The sequence below is a fragment of the Fukomys damarensis genome, unplaced genomic scaffold (genome assembly GCF_012274545.1).
Source record: "Fukomys damarensis isolate Sample0158 unplaced genomic scaffold, DMR_v1.0_HiC HiC_scaffold_29, whole genome shotgun sequence".
In the NCBI taxonomy this organism is placed as follows: domain Eukaryota; kingdom Metazoa; phylum Chordata; class Mammalia; order Rodentia; family Bathyergidae; genus Fukomys; species Fukomys damarensis.
Window position 1 is genome coordinate 6563346 of NW_022900941.1, and position 23245 is coordinate 6586590.

Sequence of the window (23245 nt, forward strand, 5' to 3'; positions counted from 1 at the left end):
TACTCTACCAAATTAAACACATGAAGTGTGAGACAAACGGCAGCACTCGGGATGTGTACATCTCTCTTCTTAGATCATGCCCTTCGCCACCTCTATCGTCTTCACTGCAGTTGCAAAGGATGAAAAACACACGTGTGGAGCTCACTGTCGACACTAGCATGGGTGTTTCCAGCCAGCTGACTTGCTCTTTTTCTTACTCTCTTAAAAGTACTTAAGATTCATTTGAGCAAATAATAAAACATGTCAATTTCTTCAACGCTCCTGGCTACAATTTACTAAACGCTATCTGATCCTTTCTTCTTGGAGAAACAGATATGTCATTTATACTCTGATAAGACTCTGTTACAGACATGTGTTGCTTCGAGGCAGCCTCTCTCCTCAAGGCACAAATCTTCTTAGATTCCAGGCCCTGAGACCAAGAATATAAAATAAAAAGTGTTGGGAAACAAACTGTGCTTCTGATGACAAGTACAGAGAAAAATGTTGGCTTTTTTCCTAACACTCCAGTACCTGAACTCCGATCAAAATGCTGCTTTGTTTGTTTGGTTTTGTTTTTGAATTATCTTTATGCCAACTATGGCATAATTGGCTAAAAAACTTCATTAGCCTGGTTTTTAGACAACAAAAATGGACTTATATTTTATATTGGCATGGTACATCTTTCGTAAATAGGAACTGACAACTTTTTAAAGCACACATCTTTGGAAACATAATTTTCCACTTACATCTTTCTTCACGTATTTGTTTATGGAGTGGCAGAATATTTTTTGATAAACAGAGAAGATACAGCCCACTTCCTTTACTTTAAATTTTCAGTTGCAGTTTGGGATCTGACCGTAAGACTAAAGGTTACACAGCTTCATTTACAACCTCCTTTGCCTATAAGAAGATGCTCATTTTCAAAATCCCTGCAGACTGACAAGGAGCACAGATGTGCACAGCAGTGAGTGCACCACACGTAGGCCCGCACCTTATCTTCCAAAGTACCAGTTGAGAATGGCACTCGACCTAATTAGCTCTCAAAAATGATTTAGAAGGATAGGAGCTGGGAGGAGAGTCAGAGCCAGGCAACATGTTCCTGAGTGTTGATGTAGAAATGTCTTCGGTAGATAGTCTTTAAAAAGATTTCAGAGGAGGAGATGAGGGTGATGGTATATCACTCAGGGTCAGCCAGCTTTCCAGGAGCCTCCATCTTCCTGAGATCCACAAGTAGCTAAAAGTGTGTTCTTCCCTTGGGAACCATGCACTAATATAGCCGGCACAGGGGGACTTTCTGCCAGTCCCGCCCCAGGGCTTCACTCCAACCTGTTTTTCCCAAATTCTTTTTGTGCCTGTGGCCTCTGTGCCTTCTGTTGTACTCATAGGTCCTAACTTTCACTCCCTCTCCTCTTTCTACTCTGTCTTTACTCTGTGCCATGGATTTTTACTTACAGTTCTGCGTTGGCTTCATTGATTGAGCTAGACTCATACAAGTGTCTCCGAATTCTGTCCCTATTCCTGAGAGATGTGAGAAACGGGAATCAGAATGACAGGGTTAATGACAGTTTGCTCTCATGAAGTCCTAAAAATGCACCATTTTCTCCAGACCTCCTGGGCCTTTTGTTGTTATTCATTGTTGCTATTTCATCTTTTGTACCACAGCTTTTCATAAAGGCGGATTTGAGAAAGTATGTAAGTTTTTGTTTTTCATAAGCTCAATTACATATAGTTTAGAAACAAACAAAAATTAGAGCAAAAGTCATTGAATTGCTCTCTCCTTTCATTATTTTCTTTATGGGTGCCTAGATACATGAAGGCAAGTGTTTATTTATAAAAATATGTTGCATAATCTAATCTTCTGTGATGTTCTAGTGGATCTAGGATTGTAACTCAAGGAAGAGCATTTGCTTAGCATATCCAAGGCCCTCAATTCAATCCCTAGAACTGAAAAAAAATGTACTAATCAATTATTTCAAAACATATGTTTTATAATGTTTTAATTTTGGTAAATATATTTAGTTTTATTCTTTAAAATGCAGAAAATAATTATCCTTACGTTATCTAAATGAAAGAGGTTGTTCAGAAGTGAAAATGTCTCTGTTCAGCATATTCTTTAATTTTCTACACATTTAAGAAAAATAAGGAACCTTTTCCCAGCTTGAAAACTCACTGACTTTGGATGGGAAACCAAGTTTGAATTCTGGCCCCACTCTTTTCTACGTAACTGTGTGTCACTGGGCAATTTACCTAACGTAATTCTGTTTCCTAATATTTGGTATAGTTATGGCAACAATGTACTCCTTTGAGATTCAACAGGGCTTGGTTTCAGGACCCAAATTCTCAGACAAAAAAAAGCCTTATATAGAGTGGCATAGTCTTTGCAGACAATCTATACCATCTTCCTGTGTACTTTAAATCATACCTAGATAATCTGTAATTCTTCATATGGCACAAATGTTTTGTAAATTGTTTCATGCTCCATTGTTTAGGGGATGATGACAAGAAAAAAATTTGTACATGTTTGGTATCGGCATCATTATTTTACAAATATTTTCTATCTATGATTGGTTGAATCTTCATCTGTGGAACTTGCAGAAGTGGGAAACCTACTAAACTACAGAAGATTGCGATGGGATCATTTATATAATGTTGATTAAACATACAGTAAGACAGGCTTAATAAAAACCACCCCCTGTCTCTTTCCTTTGAAGGAGTCTGATGCCCTCCAGCCCTCTAGGCTGGTTGCGATATTCTGTGCTCTGTGCTCTCTGTGGTCTCTGTGCTCTGAGATAACCACCATCGTGTGTGTGTGTGTGTGTGTGTGTGTGTGCACGTTACCTACTAACTATAAATATGCATTTCAGAGTGAGTTCTATTGGCTAGTACACCACAGATTGACTTCTTATACCAAGAAGTAACCCCATCATTTCTTTTAGCTATTCTTTTTCCTCTCTATAAAATGATGCCCTCACCTGAAGAATACTCACAGTCGTTCCACTAGACAACACAATGCTGAGGTGACATTCACACAATCTTGTTTCTCACAAATGCATTTACTGGGCCAGAATTATATTTATGTTTCTCTTAAATCAAACATCCACCCTCCATATAATTTAAGACAAACAAAAAATTGTGTTATATTTGATTTCCAAAATAAAAAAGACAAAAAAGAAGCCCCTTAACATTTCTGTTATTCTATGCTCTAATTACAGAAAAATTTTTTTCTAAGCAAGCAAAGACTCTTTCCTCAGCACTCAAAGGTTGCACTTCTGGTGTTTGATACCTTTATTCCGTACTGCCTCCATCAGTCTCAGAAGTGTACATATACATGCAGTAAGAAAAAGAAAGAAAGGGCTGGGGATTTAGCTAGGAGGTTCCGTGGCCTGCATTGCAAGCACAAGGACCCGAGTTCAAGCCCCGGTACCAAAAAAAGAGAGGGAGAAAAAATATGTGGCTATTTAATATTTTGTAATAATTTTTATAATTCCCACTTCTATTAAATGGTCTTTCTGGACTAGTCTAGAAATATTTGAATGTGATAGAATACATATTTACATATTTTTAAATTCTTTTACCTGATTGGCTCAATTAAAATGGATGTAATTGAAAATTCAAGAATTTCTGCACAGGAATTTCAACCAGACACCAGGGCTACCTTGGCTGCCATTCAAGCCATGAAGCTTCAGAGTGCTCATCTCCATCTCAGTCAGAATTTCAGCCTGCATTTCCAAGAGAAAAAATATCTTAATAACTAAGAAGCACTATTATCTGCAAATTTCCAGAGATGAGTAGTGAAGAAAATCATTGAGCATCATCGCAATAGTCAGTTAAACTTTGTAATCTACCAAAGAGCAAGAATGAGGTAGCATCAGGCCAGGTATTTTCAAATCAGTTGGCACCTCTAGGTCTTTTCAGAGACTTCTCAAACCTGGGAGCAGTCAAGCAATCAAAACGCATTTGCTTTTTAGAATAGGTTGTGGCATCTTAGTTTCTCAATAAAAAGGCAGGGGTTGGCAAGATCTACTGATTTAGAGTGAAGAGCGTTTCATACGATTTGTTTCTTGCTAAATATAAACAATGTTAGTTTCCCAAAGAAAGGGGTCATGTAGTGAATCTGGGAACTCACAACTGTTTCCATCTGTCTGTTCATGGTGAAAGCTCAGTGTGTATTTAAAATAAGGTATTCTGACTTGACTAGACACCTTCCAATGTGGCATGGCTTTTCTTTTACTCCAGGCACTGGTGGACACTATTCATTTTTATAGACACAAATCAAGTGTGCTGGACTTACTTCAGAATCTAAGATTGGCTTACACCCTTTGCGACTTTGACAATTATATTTTTCTTCCTCACAATTATTCTTTTCTTCTCTCTGCAAAATGTTGCCCTCAAGTAAAGTATATTCAGAGTCTCTCCTTAAGAGGATACAGAGCCAATTAGATTTTCACAATGCCTTCTTCATCATACATCTGTATTGTGTTTGTTCCATTCAGCAAAGCATACAATCCTTGAACATTCGGAGCAGGGGCCACATAACATATCTCCAAGTTTTAGGAAAATATAATAACAAAGTGAACAAAGATAGCAGATTTTAACCTTGTTGGAAGTTATTTCAATAATAGAGCAATGTGATGACCCTAAATTCTAGACTTTTTCTATCCTATTAGGTAATGTATAAATAATATGCTTTTCTAGCAATATTTATGTTTTTATCTGGTTGGATACTCTTGCTTCCCTTCAGTAATTCATTCATGTAATTTTAAAAAATTTAATTAGTGTTTACTATGCACGTGCCAGGCACTGAGGTTATGGCAGTAAACAAGATGGTTGTGTTTGAAGGTTTGCAGGTTTTCTGTACCTTTTCCCTTGTTCTATTTTTCCTATTTGTTCAGTTCCTATTCTATCTGGTTGTGACTTCTGGCTTTATTGTCCCTATGCCCTCATACCTGCAACTTTGGTCTGATGTAGACCTTCCCTGATTGCTTTGGTTGCCACTTTGATTATAAAATGAGCCGGGCCACAGATCCATGCAAAACACCCCAGCTCACTCCTCCCACAGGTTTTCCAGGCCCAAGAGTACTTCTCAGCCACAACAAAACTCCCTAGATTCAATGTGAGATCAAGAAGGAGGTTGGATCAGAGCTGAGAACATGGAGTCTAATCTGCAGAGGTGGGCTGCCGGTGTTTACCAGCTGGCCTTCCTTGTGCTGGTTGGTAGACTTGTCTCTGGAGTCCCCATGAAAGAGAATCACTTGGAGCCTGCAGGGGAACCTCCCTCATTTTCAGGTGCTAAAATGATTGAGCAGAGGTAACTGGTAACTTTGTGTGGGGTCTCAAAGATAATGGTTGCTCTTTTTATCTTTCCTCAGTGTGATTATTTCAATCATTTTGCAATTAATACTCATTCCCAATTGCTTTTTTGGTAAGAACCACAATGATCGAAACTCAAAGGGTCTACATTTGGAGCCTGTTGTCAAAACCGCTTGTCTTATGATGACTGAAAGAATGAGTCATTGATTTTTATATCCTTGTCAGATCTATAGAGTTAGAACTATTACCTCTAAGTCCCTGCTGAACTCTGAGATACTCTGACGTCCTTGTTCTCCTGAAATAGTTCAGTCCAGTCAGATCTTCTTTCATTCAAAGCTCTCTACAAACACACTCTGCAGAGCAGTCAGAAGTATCCTAAAATATAGAATAGAATGCATCCTCTGCTGCTGAGTCTTCTCCAACAGTGTAGCATGGCTCAGGCTAAAGGCAAATCTCAAAGGACCACGACGAAGCCTCCCAACATCCAGCCCCACGTTCTCAGTACTGGCTGTTTTCAAGGTAGAGTTAGAGAAATAAATGAAAATACGTATTGTGAAACATTGGATCCATTCCTCATAATGAGGTATGCATGAAAGATAACATATTAAGACATATTTTTCCCAGAGGGAATTTTTGAACTTTCACCACAATCCAATAATCAAATCCTATTATAAAATGAAAATGATTATAATACAAAAATTAGCTCATCGAAAACAAGAGTGGAAAAGCTTTGTAAAATTTCTTACCTTCCCGGTTATGTGTTACTCACAGTCACCTCTACTATGCTTAAAGCCATCTTACCTCTCCACCCAGATTTGCCTGGCTTGGAACAGTTTAGGATTAGAAAGAATGAAGTTATCTTTTTGGTATGTGGAAGACACCTAATTAAGAACCACATCCTGGGAAAAGTTTTTCTCAATAAATCACTGAACTTCTTATTGAAAAAGTGGGTTTTGACTCCCATATAGAGTATGAATTTTGTGCTGCCTGTGCCTCTGGCGTGTTAGTTTGGAGGGCTGCATATATGGGGAAAAGACATGTGATGAACTCAAAGATTTCAAGAAGAAATTACAAATACAAAAGGAAAATGATACATTATAAGAAACAGATGGCATATCAGAGAAATAGAATGTGTTAACTTCACTTGAGCTAAATTTAGCTGGTCAAATTAAGAGTGATAGCATAACTCATGGTTGAGGACATAAAGACAGAGGAAGACAGAAATATGGTAATTCTGGCAATTTTACTATATGCTTGATAATTTATTTTTGTTTTTAAATGTAAAAATGTCTTAGACATTTTACAAATATAAGCTACTTGTATAAAAAGGCATGATACCTGACATTTGGCTCACTGTAGTTCATTGGGGACAGAGCCAGGGTATAGCTATAAACAAAATAAGTGGGGTCATATGATATGAAATGTTTAAACTTAGTATCAAGTATACAAACTTTAGTTATTTTTCCTATTTGTCATTATGTTGACACCTCCATAATTTAAACAACTATGAGTGTCCAGATGACTAATATGACAAATAACCAAGTGGAGAAGAAACAGCTCAGGTAGTAGGGAGGGGTGAGGTTTATGAAAACTGTGTGAGTCGAGTCACCAAAAACTCAAGCTGAAACTGACTAAACATGTGTGGCTGCAGAGTTCATGATGATGAGTTGCATCATACAAGTTCCTCCACTTTCTTGATCTTTAGAATGCACAAAAGTTTCAGAGTTCATTAGAGTCAAAGAAAGATTTTACTCTGAGAGCTGTTCAAGTGCCTTGAGCAATAGCTGGGATGGTCAAGATGCAAGATGGAAACAGGATGGTTAAGGTGATGCAGAGATGTGGAGGGGTGGTTGTGTTGCCAGCTCACCGGCCTCAGCAAATAACAGACTGACTGAGGAGCAAGGCACATACGAGGAAGACAGAACCATCTGAGGAAATACTTCCAGAAATGTTTAACGTTCCTGGGGCTGGATTATCCTGGGCTCTGACAAAGGGAATGGTAGCTGAGTTGGTACTTAATCACCATGATGTTCGGACCGATGTGCCTAATTAGACTGCTTGGGTAGGAGGCTTCCTCCTTTGGGAAAGCTTTATGGCTATATAACCCAGCCTTTGCAGCTGAGAAAATGAGCGCCATGCTGGAAATGCTGATTATCCGCCTTGCTCACCAAATGAGGTGCTTGAAGGTAAGGCCCAGGAGCTCATTATCTGAGGGACAACTTCAATACACAGTTTCTTTGGAGATAAGAAAATAAAATTTGGTGAGGAGACTTGGGGCCCAGTTTTTGATAGTTTATTAATCTTATTTGTGGCCATTGTAACTCACTTTTCCTTTGGTTTATCAGTGGGTTAACTAAAAGGCAGAATTTTGGAAGTCACTGGACATTTCCTGAACAGCATCTTTTTGAGTATCTGGAACAAAGTCCTGCCGATAATGAGCAGTGAAATATAGAATGAGTAGTGAGATGAAGAACAAGGCAAAACTAGTGAGCCTGAGCAAGGGTTTAGCAATCTGGGAACATTTTATTTTGGAGAGAGTTTTGATAAAACTAGAAATTTTTCTATTTTCATTCTCCTGCACATCATAATTTTTCATTCTTTTGTTCATGGTAAGAGAACTGCAAAGCTTCTCTCAGTCATTTTCCCATGCAAATAAATGTATATGTAAATAGTATAGCAATTGAGCCATTAGAAGATAAGATAATTTTTGAGAAACGTAAATGTGATTAGAAAAGAGATCTTTCTCCAGAGACAAATTTTATGAAACTAAATAGAAAGGGGACAGTTTTAGAATGAAAATGTACAAACAAAAACTCATTAAACACTGAACAGAACAGTATCTACCATACACATAAGGTGCCATCTATAGGGACCTTTTCTTACTTGAGAAGTGCACTATTGAGTATGCTGAATAGAAATGCCAGTCAATAAGAAAACCTGATTTAGGTCACATGCCAAACTCCAGTGAAGTCACTTTTTCCCTTTTTCAAAAAAATCTATCCTATGTTTTGGGACCAGACCTGTATTAAAGAGTGAGGGGTCGTGCTCACGTTGGCAGCACATGTATGAAAGAGAGAGGGGATGAGAGTAGAGGGAATAGAGAGAGAGGCTGGCACCAGGGTGTGAGGAATCATAGCCATAGGTCTCGCTAAGCTCTCTCTCAAAATCACATGTGGGTGAAAATGGAATACTGAGCTACAACGTGTGGGCCTATGAAAAGCTGTGTATAAAATATATACACCTTGATAAAACATATTCATGTGCACTTGTGTTTATACACATATATTCTATACATTTCATGCAATTTTATATATGATATATACTTCAAGTCTCATACATACCATACAAGATATATACCATACATACATGGACATTTACATACACACACATGCTGAAAGTGGTAAGTGGTTAACTTTAACCAGAGTGCTATGGATGGATGTGATGATTCAATTAAAAAGGAAGAGTTACAGGTTTTGAAATATAGAGGACATTATTTCATGTAATTTTCAGACTGCAAGTTTTCTGTTTTCTTCAATGACAAGCACATACCTTATCACACCACACACAGAAGAAAGTATTTGCTGTATAATTTTAGGTGGAATTAATAGGTACATTCATAAGCATATAAAAATTTCTACTTTAGGCCTTCTCATTTTTATACAGGCTACAAAGAAAGGCAATGAAAATCTATTAGCGCAATAGTAAAATGTTAATAAAGATTCCATGTAAAGATTCCATTTAAAGGAGCTGAAATAAAATAAAAACTATTCTACAACTTGTATTTCAGTAACATCTCAAAGGCATCACCCATTATATGTGAAATATGTGTGACATTAAACTACAAAATCAGTGTGCAGATGCTTGGTTTTAAGCAAATAGATGTCTGACAGAGATTTAACTGCATTCCACTGTAGCAATAGTTGTACAAATAAGATATGTGACCACGTATGTACACGAAGTACCTGTGAGTATAAACACACACGTGTGTGTGTAAGACAGTTGTGTTCACTACAGAATATCATCATTTAATTGCACTATCACTCCATGCACAAAATGTGTTTGGCTGAAACTGATGTGGTACTCTTTTGTAATTCTCTACATGATTGATGGAAACAAAACTGAATTAGTAATTGGATTCAAAACTTTATCCAGACAAATATTTTCAAACAAGCTTTTAGAGAAAGTTCTTTTGAGGGTACCTGCTTGACCTCACAGATACCGCCCCTTCTCTGTTTTTAGGAGTGTGCCATCTATCAGGAGGAAGGAAGGCTCCTGCACCCTGGGGTGTGCTATGGCAGAGCTCTACAAATCTTTCTGTGTGGCTTTTGCCAGTCTGGTATGAGCCAAGCCTTGGGTAACATTCTTTCAATTGTGGCATGTTTCTGCTGCTGACTTTGCAGCTAAAGCATTCGATGTTGTTCTGTGCTGCTGTGCCAAGGCCGGTTTGCTCTATCTGCAGATTTATCCCTTAATCTCTTTCTCTGCATCCACTCCTCTAAAGGTTGATGGTTCCCCTTTGTTCCCTTGATGAATCCCCTTGAATGCCAGCATGTCAGAGCCTTTCTCCTTACTGTGCATAGAGGGCAAAGCAAGGAGCTCGTGCCCATGCACACAACACTAACTTTCTGTAGATTATTAGTAGATAAGCTGAAACCATAGGATTTCACTTGTTGGCAGCAATAAGCACAGCAAAACTCACTTTATATAAGTAAGACATACACACACAAAATATGGCAAAACATTTGTCTGAAAATAAACTGTTTCTTCAAAGAAGGCACTGTTTTCCATCCTCAGTTTTTCTCTGCTTTCCCTCATAGTCATAACGTAAGTTACATGTATTTGTATATATTTCATTTTATTGTTTTGCACTGCAGAAATTTTATGTGATTTAAAGAGAACTGAACTTGACTTTAAATATATTGCCTTTTATCCTTGAGCGATTAATTTATTCTTGGTTAATTAGTCTCGGTCAGTTCATATAATAAATGGGCATGATACTGCCTTACAATAAAGGCCATTAGAACAAAATGCACAAGTGACGCAAAAGAAATAATCATTTCATTCCATTTTTTATTAATTATAAACTTACAAACACGTGTTCCAACATATTCTTGGTAGATAACATTTGTAATAAAATTTAGCTTTGGGTGTTTGTTGGTAGTACCGAGAGTGATCCCAGAGCCTTCTTATTGAGCTATATCCCCAAATGTATTTTGAGACAGGGTCTCAGCAGTTACCTGATTTTCCCATGCTGGGCTTGAGCTGACTATCTTCCTGCTTCAGTTTTCCCAAGTGTTAAGATTACAGGTGGTTGCAATCACACCTAACTAAAATTAAATTTTAAAAGAACAAAAATCTTGCCTTCAAAATATATCAACAATTTAATATATTCCCTTCCACAGTTTGCATAGATAAGAGTAGAGCTACTCACATATATTAGTACTCATGTGCCCATTCAAACAGGCAAACTACAGACAGAAGCTCAGGAAGTTGTGAGATGGAGTAGACCAGATGGCAAGAGGCCAGCTCAGCACCAGCTCACCATACTACTATCCGGGTGTGGAATGCTGGGGCTCAGCTGCAAGCCCGCAGGACCTGTGTAGCAGTGAGGAAAGACTGGAGATGTGCAAATGACCATCCAGGAATTGTCACTCTTTACAGCTGACACAGTTTAGCAGCCCTCACGCAATGAGTGTCCTTTCCCTTTCCTGGAGGATATAGTTAATCTCCTAAGTGTCTGGAGTGGGGTGGCTGTGCACCCTCTAGTAAGAACATGAAGAGGACAATTCTTCTATGGAGTCCAATAGGAAGTCGATATAATTACTCAGAAGGCAGGAGAGAGAAAGAAGAGAAGAGGCCTTTTCCAAATAGAAACCACGTATAAACATGAAAAGCTGCAGAGATGGTTCACATAGACAGCATTTTACTTAAAGGGCACTTGGAGCACTTCAAAGAGTAGTTTCCATTAGCCTTCTTTAGAAAAAACCTGACCTCAGTAAATGTAAAATGGTATCTAATTAACAGTCTTCAGCTTTAATTAGTGAATATAAATCATTTCCCTCTTCACTGTTTCATTAAATTTTTAAGTTGGAAATGATTTGGAAATAATCTACTGCCCCAAACCCATTTTACAGTTAAGCCAGCTGAGATCTGGGAAGTTAAATGATTACTTAGATTAGATTATTTAGATTGCTTAATCAGATGAACGTTAACACTCCAATTCTCCTTATTTGTACACACAAACCATTAAAAAATGTTCAACACGAGAACCACGCCTGCTCCCGACCCACCAGCCATTGCTCAAGCACCGGGAAGGTAGCCGCATGAGTGCCCCTGAACCCCCATAACCCCCCCTCACTCTCAGACCTCCTGACTGTGCCAGTCGTTGGACCCACTCTGCAGAGTCAAAGGTGGTCATCAAGGGTATTTTTCTGAGTTCCCAACTTGGAACATCTTTAAAGAAAGGGCGGGGGAAACCTGTAATAGAACATTGCAGAGTTCAACCATTCAGAAGGATGGGGAACTCAATCTGGGCCTTGCAGCCCAAGGTCAGTCAGCGTCATGGGGTTCAGCAATCAGCTAACTGAGATCAGGGGTCTTCCATCCTCGCTCTGTCTGAGCCATGAAATGGTTAATATACTATATTGAAAAGTTTGTTCACTGCAGACATGTTCTGGACTGCTTCTTGATTTCAATTTAATTCAAATGATTTAAGGGTGATAGGCTAGTGACTACCACAGGTGGTCAGTGTCCAAGTTGTGCTTGATCTTAATATGTTGCTGATTGTATCAGTTGGGGTAAAGCATTGCCATTGATTTGATGAGCTGTTTTCTCTGATGTTATGAAGATGAGAATGTCCGTGGGTCATTAGAGACACAGAAGCTAGGGTGCAACTATATCAGGAAGATTTGGGTGATAATCCAGAGGTTAAACCAAGGACAGTCCAACAATAAAAATTAAAATGAGAAAAGACTTAAGCAAGACACAAGGACAGACTTCCAGTTCACCAATGGCAAACAGTAGGGCAAATGAGGATGAAAAGGCCGATAGTGAACCACCAGGACACCCTGAACTCAAAGCACAGGAAGTAACAAAACAGATCAATCAGGCTCTAGAAAAATTCAAAACAGAAATAATTTCCCAGATAACCATAGAGATAGTGAGCAAAATGGAAGTCGTGATTCGAGACTCTAGAGCAGAAACTGACAAAAAAATAGATGAGCTCAGGACCATGATAGAAGCCATGAAGGCCCAGCATAAGAAAGAAATGGAAAAAATAAACGCCCAACATAGGAAAGAAATGGAATCCATAAAACAGATTCAAACAGATATCCAGGAGATTAAACACTCTATTGAAAGTGTACGCAACAGAATAAAAGAATGCGAAGATAGGCTCTCAGATATAGAAGATAAGATTGCAGTCAGTGACCATGAAAAGAGAGGTCTCTTAAAAACAGTAAGAGATCATGAGAAATCGATCCAACAACTCCTAGATGATGCAAAGAAGAATAACATAAGACTGATAGGAATACATGAAGTAGCAGGAGAAAATACAAATGACTTAAAAAAGCTGTTTGCAGAATTAATGACAGAAAACTTCCCAAACAGAGGGGAAGAATTTGACATTCAGATAACTGAGGCATATAGGACCCCAACTAGCTACAATAAAAAAAAATCTACACCTAGACATATAATAATCAAGATCCCAGAAACCCAACAGAAGAACAAAATACTACAAGCAGTAAGAGAAAAGAAACAAATCACATACAAAGGAAAGCCCATCAGAATCACAGCAGACTTTTCAACACAAACCCTTGGGGCAAGGAGAGCCTGGAATGAGATATTTCAAGTACTAAAAGAGAACAACCTCCAACCTAGACTGATGTATCCAGCAAAACTCTCTTTCAAAATGGATGGGGAAATAAGACACTTCCACGACAAAGAACACCTGAGAAACTACATGAATACCAAACCAGCACTACAAGCAATTCTAAACAAGATCCTAGAAAAAGACAATGAAGGCAACAACACCATGAGGCCCAACAGAGCAAATCAAATAGGCAAGGCAAGAAATTAAAAGGAGAAGGTGAAAAAGTAAAAAGAGTCAACAAAAGGCCAATAACATGTCAATAATAAGTCAGTACATATCAGTTATAACCAGCAATGTCAAAGGCCTCAACTCACCAATCAAGAGAAATAGACTGGCAAAATGGAATAAGAAGCAAAATCCAATAATATGTTGTATACAAGAAACACACCTAGTGCAAAAAGAAGCACATAGACTGAAAGTGAAAAGATAGAAAACAATTCTTCATGTGACAGGAGCCCAGAAAAAAACAGAGGTAGCAATCTTATTTGCAGACAAAGTAAATTTCAAACCAAAACTGAATCTTGATGTAGGATAGTACTGTATCATACCTCTATGAATGTAAAATATCTAGTACCTGCTTTATGATACATAGTAGGGACCGTGCTTTATCAGAGCTACATTTAATGATATTACTCTAGAATGTTTTCTTTCCAGATGATGATTAAGAGGCTAATAGAAAAAATGGTGCCAGGTACCACAGCAGCAACAGAACCTGTTGTCTGGATATTGTTCTTTTTTTGTTTTTTGGTTTTTTTTTAATGGAATTTGCTGAATGTCTATAATTTTGTTCAGATGACTGCAGAACCTGGAAAAGCTGTTGCTGCTATCAATGCATAACATATTATTATTAGTCTTTATATATAAATATATATAAATTGAATTTTGGGAAACTTTAACAGTGCTGCCAACTTTGGAAAAAGTCATCCAATTTAGTGTGTTGACTTGGCATTGTACAGAAATGGACAACCATATTGGTCTAGAAATGTTAATTTATTTTAATTTTTTCCCTGTGTATAGGGGTAACACATCGTACTAAATATGTAAGGTCATATCTACGTGGGTTTGATTGCAGAAACTAATAAAGTATTCTCTAAATAATGAAAAAAGAATAAGAAAAGACTATAAGAGCGAGAAGCAATTTAAATATGGTCAGGGACCATTTTCATCTCCAGAATTAAGGATTATTTCGATGTTACATCATTGCCTTTTCTCTTTTACTTTCCTTTTTAGTTTTATTTTAGGATTCCCTATTTTTAATGTTCACACAGAGATTTCTTTAACTGAAATACCGAATAGTTTCTTCAGTGTGAAAAACTATAATAGTACACAGGATCCTAATGAGACAATTAATAATGTAAAATAGGAAGTAAAAGGCTAAAGGTGTAAGGAAAGTGGGAAGGGTGAGGAAAAGGTAATAAGGGAGAGGAAAAAAATATGAGAAACTGAAAAAATGGAAATAAAGTGTTTGTAAATGGGGAGGGGAGGAGGGGGTGAAGGGAGGGCAGGGACAAGGGGAAAAATGAGAATCGAGACCTATCATGTAAAGGTACAGAATCCCAATGATGAATGTAACTGTATTTGTATACCTAGATTGTACCAATAACCTCAATAAAAAAGAAAAAATAATGTTCAACAGAATCTAATTCAAAAGATGGTCTGATAGGAGGACATTTCCGTATTGCTCACAGTGCCCTCTGCCTTTTCTTGGTCTATGGTTTCCCTTCATCACACCGTTTGTGAGATTCCTTTTACTCTTGTGTGGTCAGCACCAGGCTCATTCCTGTGCAGCAAGGGACCCAGGGGTGGCTCCTCTTGCCCAGGAGTGAGTGCAGGCCGGCAGCATCACATTTCAGTTCTCTTTCCCCTACCCACCCCCTCAAGACTCAAACCTCCTCACCAATGACTGGATTCTTTCTGTAGTCTCCCCCTCAGCTAAAAGTAAACTCTGTAAAAGAAGGAGACTCATCTCATCTATTAAGACAATATTCTCAACCCAGAGAGCACACAGAAGGTGCAGGAGCTACCTGATAAATATTTAATCAATGAAGAATAATCTCATGGAAACTGATTAATCTCTATGGTAATTAATCTTTTCATGTATAAATTGAGAAATTCGTCAACCAAAGATAAGATGACAAGTATAAAGTCACTATTTTTGGAGCCCGGTGTATAATTGGATACTCAATAAAAAGGAGATTAACACTTCAGCTTGAAGGTAATGGGCATCTGGGAAGGGGTTAAGCAAGTAGAAAATGAATGATTATGATCGTTATATTAGAAATGATAGGGAGGAATTCTAAACTGAGAATTTTTGCACAAAACTTTTGCCATAATCCTGACAGAGGAAGAGAAGTCCATTTTTAGGGGCCAGTGGGATGGCAAGGAGCACAGAATGGGCAGAAACTTTAATACTGTGATACTCAATATGTTGATTTTTCAAAAAAATTCTTCCTGAAATATCAGAGATGGGTAATGTTTTGTAAAATTATCTCACAAGCAAACAAACAACATTACTGAAAACATGCAGATTCTAATCTTAAAATGGATGGAATTAAGGACTGGGTATGTGGCTCACTGGCAATGCAACTATCAGCATTAGGGTGCACGAGATCTTGAGCTCTATGTTCAGCACCAGGCATTAAAAAGAGGAGTAAGTTCTCCTTCCACAAAAATGCCTGTCAAGTGGCTGTGGCTTTCCATTCTGTTCACGTCTTTTACTGGTGTGAGGCAGTGATTAGGACTCCGGCTGTGGGCTCAGACAGGTGGGAACTTCAGTTCAGTCCCATTACCAGCTCAATGCCTGGCCCCCAGCAGATTACTGACACTCTTGAAAACTGCATGCATTTATTTTTGAAATGAAGCTCTTCATGTTGCAATGAGTTGGAAAACTTTTTTTGAAAACTCATAAAACCCTTAGCCTAATGCTTGGACATAGAAATTTCTAAATTAACATCAGGTTTATTCCTAATAATACTGCCATTGCTATTTTTCAAGCCACACGTGTCTCCTAGTCATCAAATTCAATCAACTGCTAGTGCCAATTGTTCATGTTTTAGTTCTTTTTTAGCTTTTCACACACTTCCTCTCTGTCTGTGTAGATTAGTTCTGCTTTCTTCCAAACAATCCCAGTGAGGAGTCACAGATGATCAAAAAGATGGGCAAAAAAATGGAGATCGTCCTACCTGGAAAATAAATGAGTGGCTTTAGTAGACGATCGACTTTAGTTTTTATTTATTTAAAGTTGCTCATGATAAAACATTTTTAAAAAGAACAGAATTCTTTGCTAACAGTGGTTTTATATAGTGGCCAATTTTAGTCCATTTTCAGAAGAAAGGCTTTTGAGAAGCGATGATCTCTGACTCCCTCTGAACTGCTAGTTTGGAGTTAGTATTAATTAGAATAATAATATCCCCACCAACGGACTGTTCAATTAGCAATCCTGTGCTCAGGTAAGGGTCTAGCTCTTTTTAAATTGGCTGCCCAGACTTCCCTAGACCCTGTCTCTTTGTTCTCTTCATCTTCTATCTCTTAATCTGCTCTTATCTCTCCAGTCTAATGTTTGGTAATTCCCATTGGTGAGACTTCGCAGAGTAGCTCTCGGTGCAAGTTAATCCACCTGGTCTGGTTCAGCTCTGCTTTTCTGCTTCTGATTCAGTAACGGGCACCTGACATCTGCCCCTTGCATCACCCTCTAGCGCACTTTGAGAAGCTATTTGGTTACAGGTGGACCTTGTACTAATTTAAAAAGTCTTTTTGCGGATTGAGCTTCCCCCTAGCCAGAGTGGGATCAATTTGTGTGAGATGGCCTCTGGTTACCCCACACAGCAACTTCTGTCCCCAGAATTCACAGCACCCCTTCTTTTCCTTAACTGACAAAATGAACCCAAACATGTGATGGCTTCTCAGAGATTTTCTTGGGTGGCATACATTTCTCTCATTCTTCCTTAGTTCCCACATCTTCCTTAGGATACTTGAAGTCATAATATCAACAGAATACAAGATTCAGGATTAGTATCTGTCCATTCATTCAAGAACAAAAAACATTGGGCACCAACGATATGCTACTCGCTATTCTAGACATTTAGGATACATCAGGGGAAAGAAATCAAGACAAGGCGCACATCTCTCTGAGGATGCTTATTCCATGTGTAGGAGAAATAAACTGAACACAGTAAGTGAGCAAATATGCAGTGCGTTTGAAGATGTTAGGGGGTAAAACTTATAAAGTAGTGTAAAGGACCCGAGTGTGCTGAGTGGAGGCAGGCTTTGGTTTTAAACCTGGTGGTCAAGGCAGCCCCAGTGAGAAGAATATCATCTGTGTAAAGATGGGAGGAGGAGGAGATGGACAGTAAGGAAATCACATACAAGTTAATCCAGGCAGAGGAAACCAAGACTGTCAAGTGGATGAGAAGGCAGAACTGACTGCGTGCAAGGAGCCCAGTGAAGTGAGCCCAAGAAGGAAGGATGGGGAGGAGGAGGCCATGAGGCCAGGGCCAGGGGACACAGAATGTTGCATCTACTGAAGGAACTATGCCTTCTGCTTGGAAATGGGGACCACTGCACTATTTGGAGCCGAGGAGCATGATGACCTGGTTTAGATTTTTTAGAAGGAATACTGTGGCTTCCCTAAGGCCTAGAAAAAAAAAATTAATGGCACAAAGTAGTTTATGTGTTAGTGCACTGAAGTCATCATGTTGCACCGGCATGGTTATAAAGAAGAGCAGACTGACTCCAGAGGATCTAACAAAGGAACCTAAACTAAACTCAGTCTTAACGCACACTAAAAGTTTACTTGAGTGCTTGTAAGTCCACTGTCCTGCCCTTGGTATGTACTCCAGTAGCTACAGCGGTTGTGATAAAAAACTCTACATAAGATAGTGGAGGCAAAAAAATGTGTGGATGGTTTAAAAGAAATTGTTGAATACTACACATCAATTAAAGGCTAGTCTCAAAATATTCTCCACTACATTCTTGGCTCAGAAATTTGGCGTAGACCTTGGCAGATGGAACTGGTCATTTTTAGAAAAAGTCATTGCGCTGGTAGATAAAGTCAAAGCCACTTTATTGCATATAAATCTGAATGTGTTTGACTAGCTTTATGAACAATGTCATGGAAAATCATAAAATATACTTGATATGCAGTGAGAGTACAATAAAAACTGTTTAATTGAATTGGATTTTAGACAAAATCGTGCATCATATCCATCAACAGGAAGACAAACCACCACATTGGTGGAGCACATGAAAATTTGCCCTGGTGGCTCTCATCTGTTTAGTGGTCATGCTCATTCTGCATCATGGAGATTTCCTGCAGAGCTAATTTCTCACCTCTCCAGATTGCAATGTCAACACAGTTGAGCATCTCTCTGCTTCTTTCCCCAAAATATCACCATAGTCCAAGTCCCAGGAGCCTAAATGCATAAAGCCAATGACTGAATTAAAGCTCTCTGTTCAATAACAAAACAAAAAAAAAGTTAATAAATTGGGAACTCTTTTTGAAATGTGGTTTGACTACGGGCATTTATATCATTGTAAGGCAAAAACATATAAGGTTTACCATTTAGGCTTTGGATGTGGAAAATATTACCATGTAAGTTTAGTAAGGTGATATAAAAAATACAGGAACAAGTTTAAAAAAAGAATTGGTGATTCACAATTCTTATGACCTTCCTCAACATGTAGCCCCCCTCCTAATCCAGTTCTTCTGGATATTGGAACTACGAACAGGCTGGATGGGCCCCAGAATGTCACACATTTTTGGAGTCTCAATGTCAAAGATACCAAGCCCTGAGACAACTGGGAGAATGGAGTGAGGTTCTCTGTTTAAACAATACTAGAAACGAAAGCCAGCCTGGGTGTGAAAATATCACGATTGCTACTGCCAATAGCTGCTGTCCTAAGCTATCCAGCCCTCCTCATCCGCTGGCCAACTTGGCCTCCCTTGGGACGATTCTTAACCGCTCCGTGTGTGTGCCCAGTAATTGTTCAACTTTATTTTTCTGGAGGTGGTGTTGATCCAGATGGAACCTAGTGCCTGGCACGTGCTGCACACATTGCTCTGCCATGGAGCTCCACTCCCAGCCCCTAAAACTGTCCTGTCACTTTCTTATATTAATGAGGGTTGCACAGCACACATCCAAACCACCGTGATCCGTGTGGAAGTGCTGTGAACAGTTGGAAGTGATACATAATTATTAAATGTTACTTCGAGTTCTCGCATGCGCAATCATTTTACAGCTGTTCTTACTTCCAGCTGCCTATGGTCGATACCATTTATATTCAGATATTCACAGCGGGCACTGAGGAAAAAGTACAAGAGCACAGGTCTCACCAGCCAAAACACGGTGCCAGCCATAGACGGATCCGGAGCTTACCCACTGGCTGCCAGGAGAGCCCTTTAAGGAGCCACACGCTGCTGCTGGGAAAACTCTCTACACTCCCACTCACTGAGCCCTTACGTTACTGTCTTAGTCCTCGCGGAATAACCGTGATTCACTAGAAGACTCTTCCAGTTCCACGTGGATTTCAGGCTTCTGCTGTCCCTTCTTCCTGTGCTTGCCACACTCCGTGCTGCCAATTTAATCCTTGCATCCCTCCACTTTTATTTGTAGCAGTATGTGTTTGCAGGACACAATGATTGCATTCCTTGTGGGCATTTGTTACACACACTAAACATATCAATTTTTCGTTTCATCCTCTTTCCTGCCCCTCCGTCCCACTCCCCCATCTCTTGTCCTCTTTCTGTTTGAGAGAGATCTCTCTGCTTCCCATTACCCATCTTTTATTTTGTTTCACATCATCACTTTGTGATTATCTTTGTGAGTTATCTGAGCAGCCCTATTTCCCTTTGGACCTCAAATCTAGCAAATCCCAGGGCTGGGGCGTAGTTGCATAGCAGAGCCCTTGCTTTCCACACACAAAACTCTGGGTTCAAACTCCAACACCACAAAGGATAAAAATTAACCAAACATTTAGCCGGCATCTGAAACCCCACTCTGGATCTGACCCTTATGCCAACCTATTCCCTCTCTTAGCAAATACCAGCTTTGTCATTCCTACGTCTCAGACGTGGTGCATCCCTTGAATCCTCCTTGCTTTCCTTCTTTTCTTCCCCTTCATCAATGTATCCAAACACTGGACTCTACAAATGTATCACAATTTAGATGTTTCCTTCTCACCTGTACTTCGGATCCCTACAGGAGGCTCTTAAGTGAGCTCCCAGACACTGCAATCAACTCCACTCCTTACTCTCAAAATATTAACCCTGGATATTTAAGAGCTTTTATGCAGTGAGGCCATGGCCCTCTCCTCGTGTCCACCTTTGACTTTTTCTATCTGAGAGGCGCGTCCTAGCTCCCACCGAGATCCAGGAAGTCCTCTGTGCTTCTGCTTCACTGCCCACTAGACCTCTGGCACTCACCTTGCTTTCTGCACTGAATTTTCTGCCCTCAGTCTTGCTTCCTTTTGTTAGATGTCACCTTAAAAATATTTTTCAAACACTCCACATCATAAAACAATAAGCACCCACACAGTGCAGTTTATCACTTGCCCCCGATTTATACTTGTCACAGCTCTTACAGCCACTTGAAATACTATATATACATATGCTACTAGATTTTTTTTTACATTTCTGTCTATTACAATGAACTATATTCCCAGGGCTTAAAACAAAGCTTCTGACATAGAAGTCTGTCAATAAATGTTGTCCATTGACTGGGTCACCCGTTTACCACTGATCATGTACCTTCCTTGGCCCTAGGGATGCACAGATATTAGGCGATGGTTCATTCCCTCAGAGATCTCACAGATTTCTCTCCAAGCATGTGGTTTAGGAGCAGAACAAACTAGACCCCTCTCCATATAGCCTGCATGCACTATATATTGGATTATTTTTCTAAAAGGTAATTTTTTTCAAGGTTGCTGTACCTCTATGAATAGTCCCACAAGTACTGAAAGTTGATGATTCTACCCCAAAGGCAAGAGTGTTCTTTAGATAATTTTGCAGTTAAAAATTATTAAATATAGCTCTTCTTACAAATCAGTTCAGAAAAACTGATTAAATCAGCCCAGTAATAGTCATAAACTAATTAGAATAACTGAGAAAATTGGAGTAAAACTAAAACTAATATTTGTGCAAGACATGCTTATTTTAAAAGTTTTGTCCGAAGAAAAGCAGGAATGAAACTGTTGAATCCTAGTGCTGGGAATGCTTCCTTCAAAAGTCCTTTTCTGCAGATATTGGAGTTGACCAGTGCCTCTGATTCAAAATACAGCTGGCTTTCTATTCCCTGGAGCTCTTCCCCAGTGGATGCAACCAACCACAGATTAAAAATATTTAAAGAAGTACTGCATGTTTTCCCTCATGTATCCAATCAAAAATGTATATTTTTATAGAAATTGAAAGAATAATGGTGTCTAGCAAAGGTTAGGGAGTGGTGCAGATGGTGGTGATGAAGGGCAGAGATTAGTCAAAGGTACGAAGCTGTTGTTAAATAAGATAAACAAAAAACTTCAGGGGTTCATTTCATAATTAATAGCAATGTACTTCATTTCAAAAATGCAAGAGCATGTAAAATGTTTTCATCACAAAGAAATGTCATATGGATAGGGAGATAGGTATGTTCACCCAGATTTGAATGTTATGCAATATGTACATGTATCGACATACTACACAGCACCCTACAAACATATATAATTTTATGTATGAGTTGAAAAAATTGAATCAAATAACTTTAAAAGAAAATATTTGACAAAAGTCATTTCTGAGGCTCTTCTTAATCAAATAATAACAAATTGTAGGGAGGCTTTGGGGAAAGAGGAAACCCTTCTATACTGTTGGTGGCAGTGTAAATTAGGACAATCACTGTGGACATCAGTAGGGAGATTCCTCAAAACTCTACAAGTAGAAATTCCATTCAGTCCAACTGTTTCCCTTCTAAGTATCCTCCCAAAAGTGATAAACACATCATATTATAGTCAAACATGTGTACCCATGTTTATAGTCACACAATTCATTATACCTAATTTTGAAAGCAGCCTGTGTCTATCAACAGGTGAACAGATGAAGCAAATGTTGTATTTTACAAACAATGGAGTACTACTCTGCCAAAAACAAGTATAAATTTGAATAATTTGTAGACCAATGAATGTACCCTGAGATCATAATGTTTTTATTGTTTTTTGGGGTTTTTTTGGGGGGGTACCGGGGATTGAACTCGGGTCCTTGCACTTGTGAGGCAGGCGCCAGAACCATTGAGCTAAATCCCCAGCTGAGATCATAATGTTAAGAAAATAGACATACAATCTAAAAGTAACATGGTTTCTCTTATTTGAGAAAACCAATATATAAGTAAAGAGCAAAATAAAAGATAGATAATAGGACACAGGGGATGAATCTTTCTCAGATGGGAAGGGCACCAAGAGATGAAGGAAGAGTTTGACAGAGCAGGGGAAGGGTGTGAATAAAGAACTGAGATGTGAACAAAATTATAGACATTCAGCACATTCCATTAACAAAAAAAAAAAAAACAAAGAAAAGAATAATATCCAGACAACAGCAAAGTTCTGTTGCTGTTGTGGTACCTGGCACCATTTTTTCCATTAGCCTCTTAATCATCATCTGGAAAGAGAACATTCTAGAGTAATATCATTAAATGTAACTCTGATAAAGCACGGTCCCTACTATGTATCATAAAGCAGGTACTAGATATTTTACATTCATAGAGGTATGATATAGTACTGTCCTACATCAATAATACTAGATTCAGTTTTGGTTTGAAATTTACTTTGTCTGAAAATAAGATTGCTCCCCTTTTTTTCTGGGCTCCTGTCACTTGGAGAATTGTTTTCTATCTTTTCACTTTCAGTCTATGTGCTTCTTTTTGCACTAGGTGTGTTTCTTGCATACAACACGTTGTTGGATTTTGCTTCTTATTCCATTTTGCCAGTCCATTTCTCTTGATTGGTGAGTTGAGGCCATTGACATTGCTGGTTATAACTGATATATACTGACTTATTATTGACATGTTATTGGCCTGGAAAAGCTGTTGCTGCTATAGATGCATAACATACTATTATTAGTCTTTT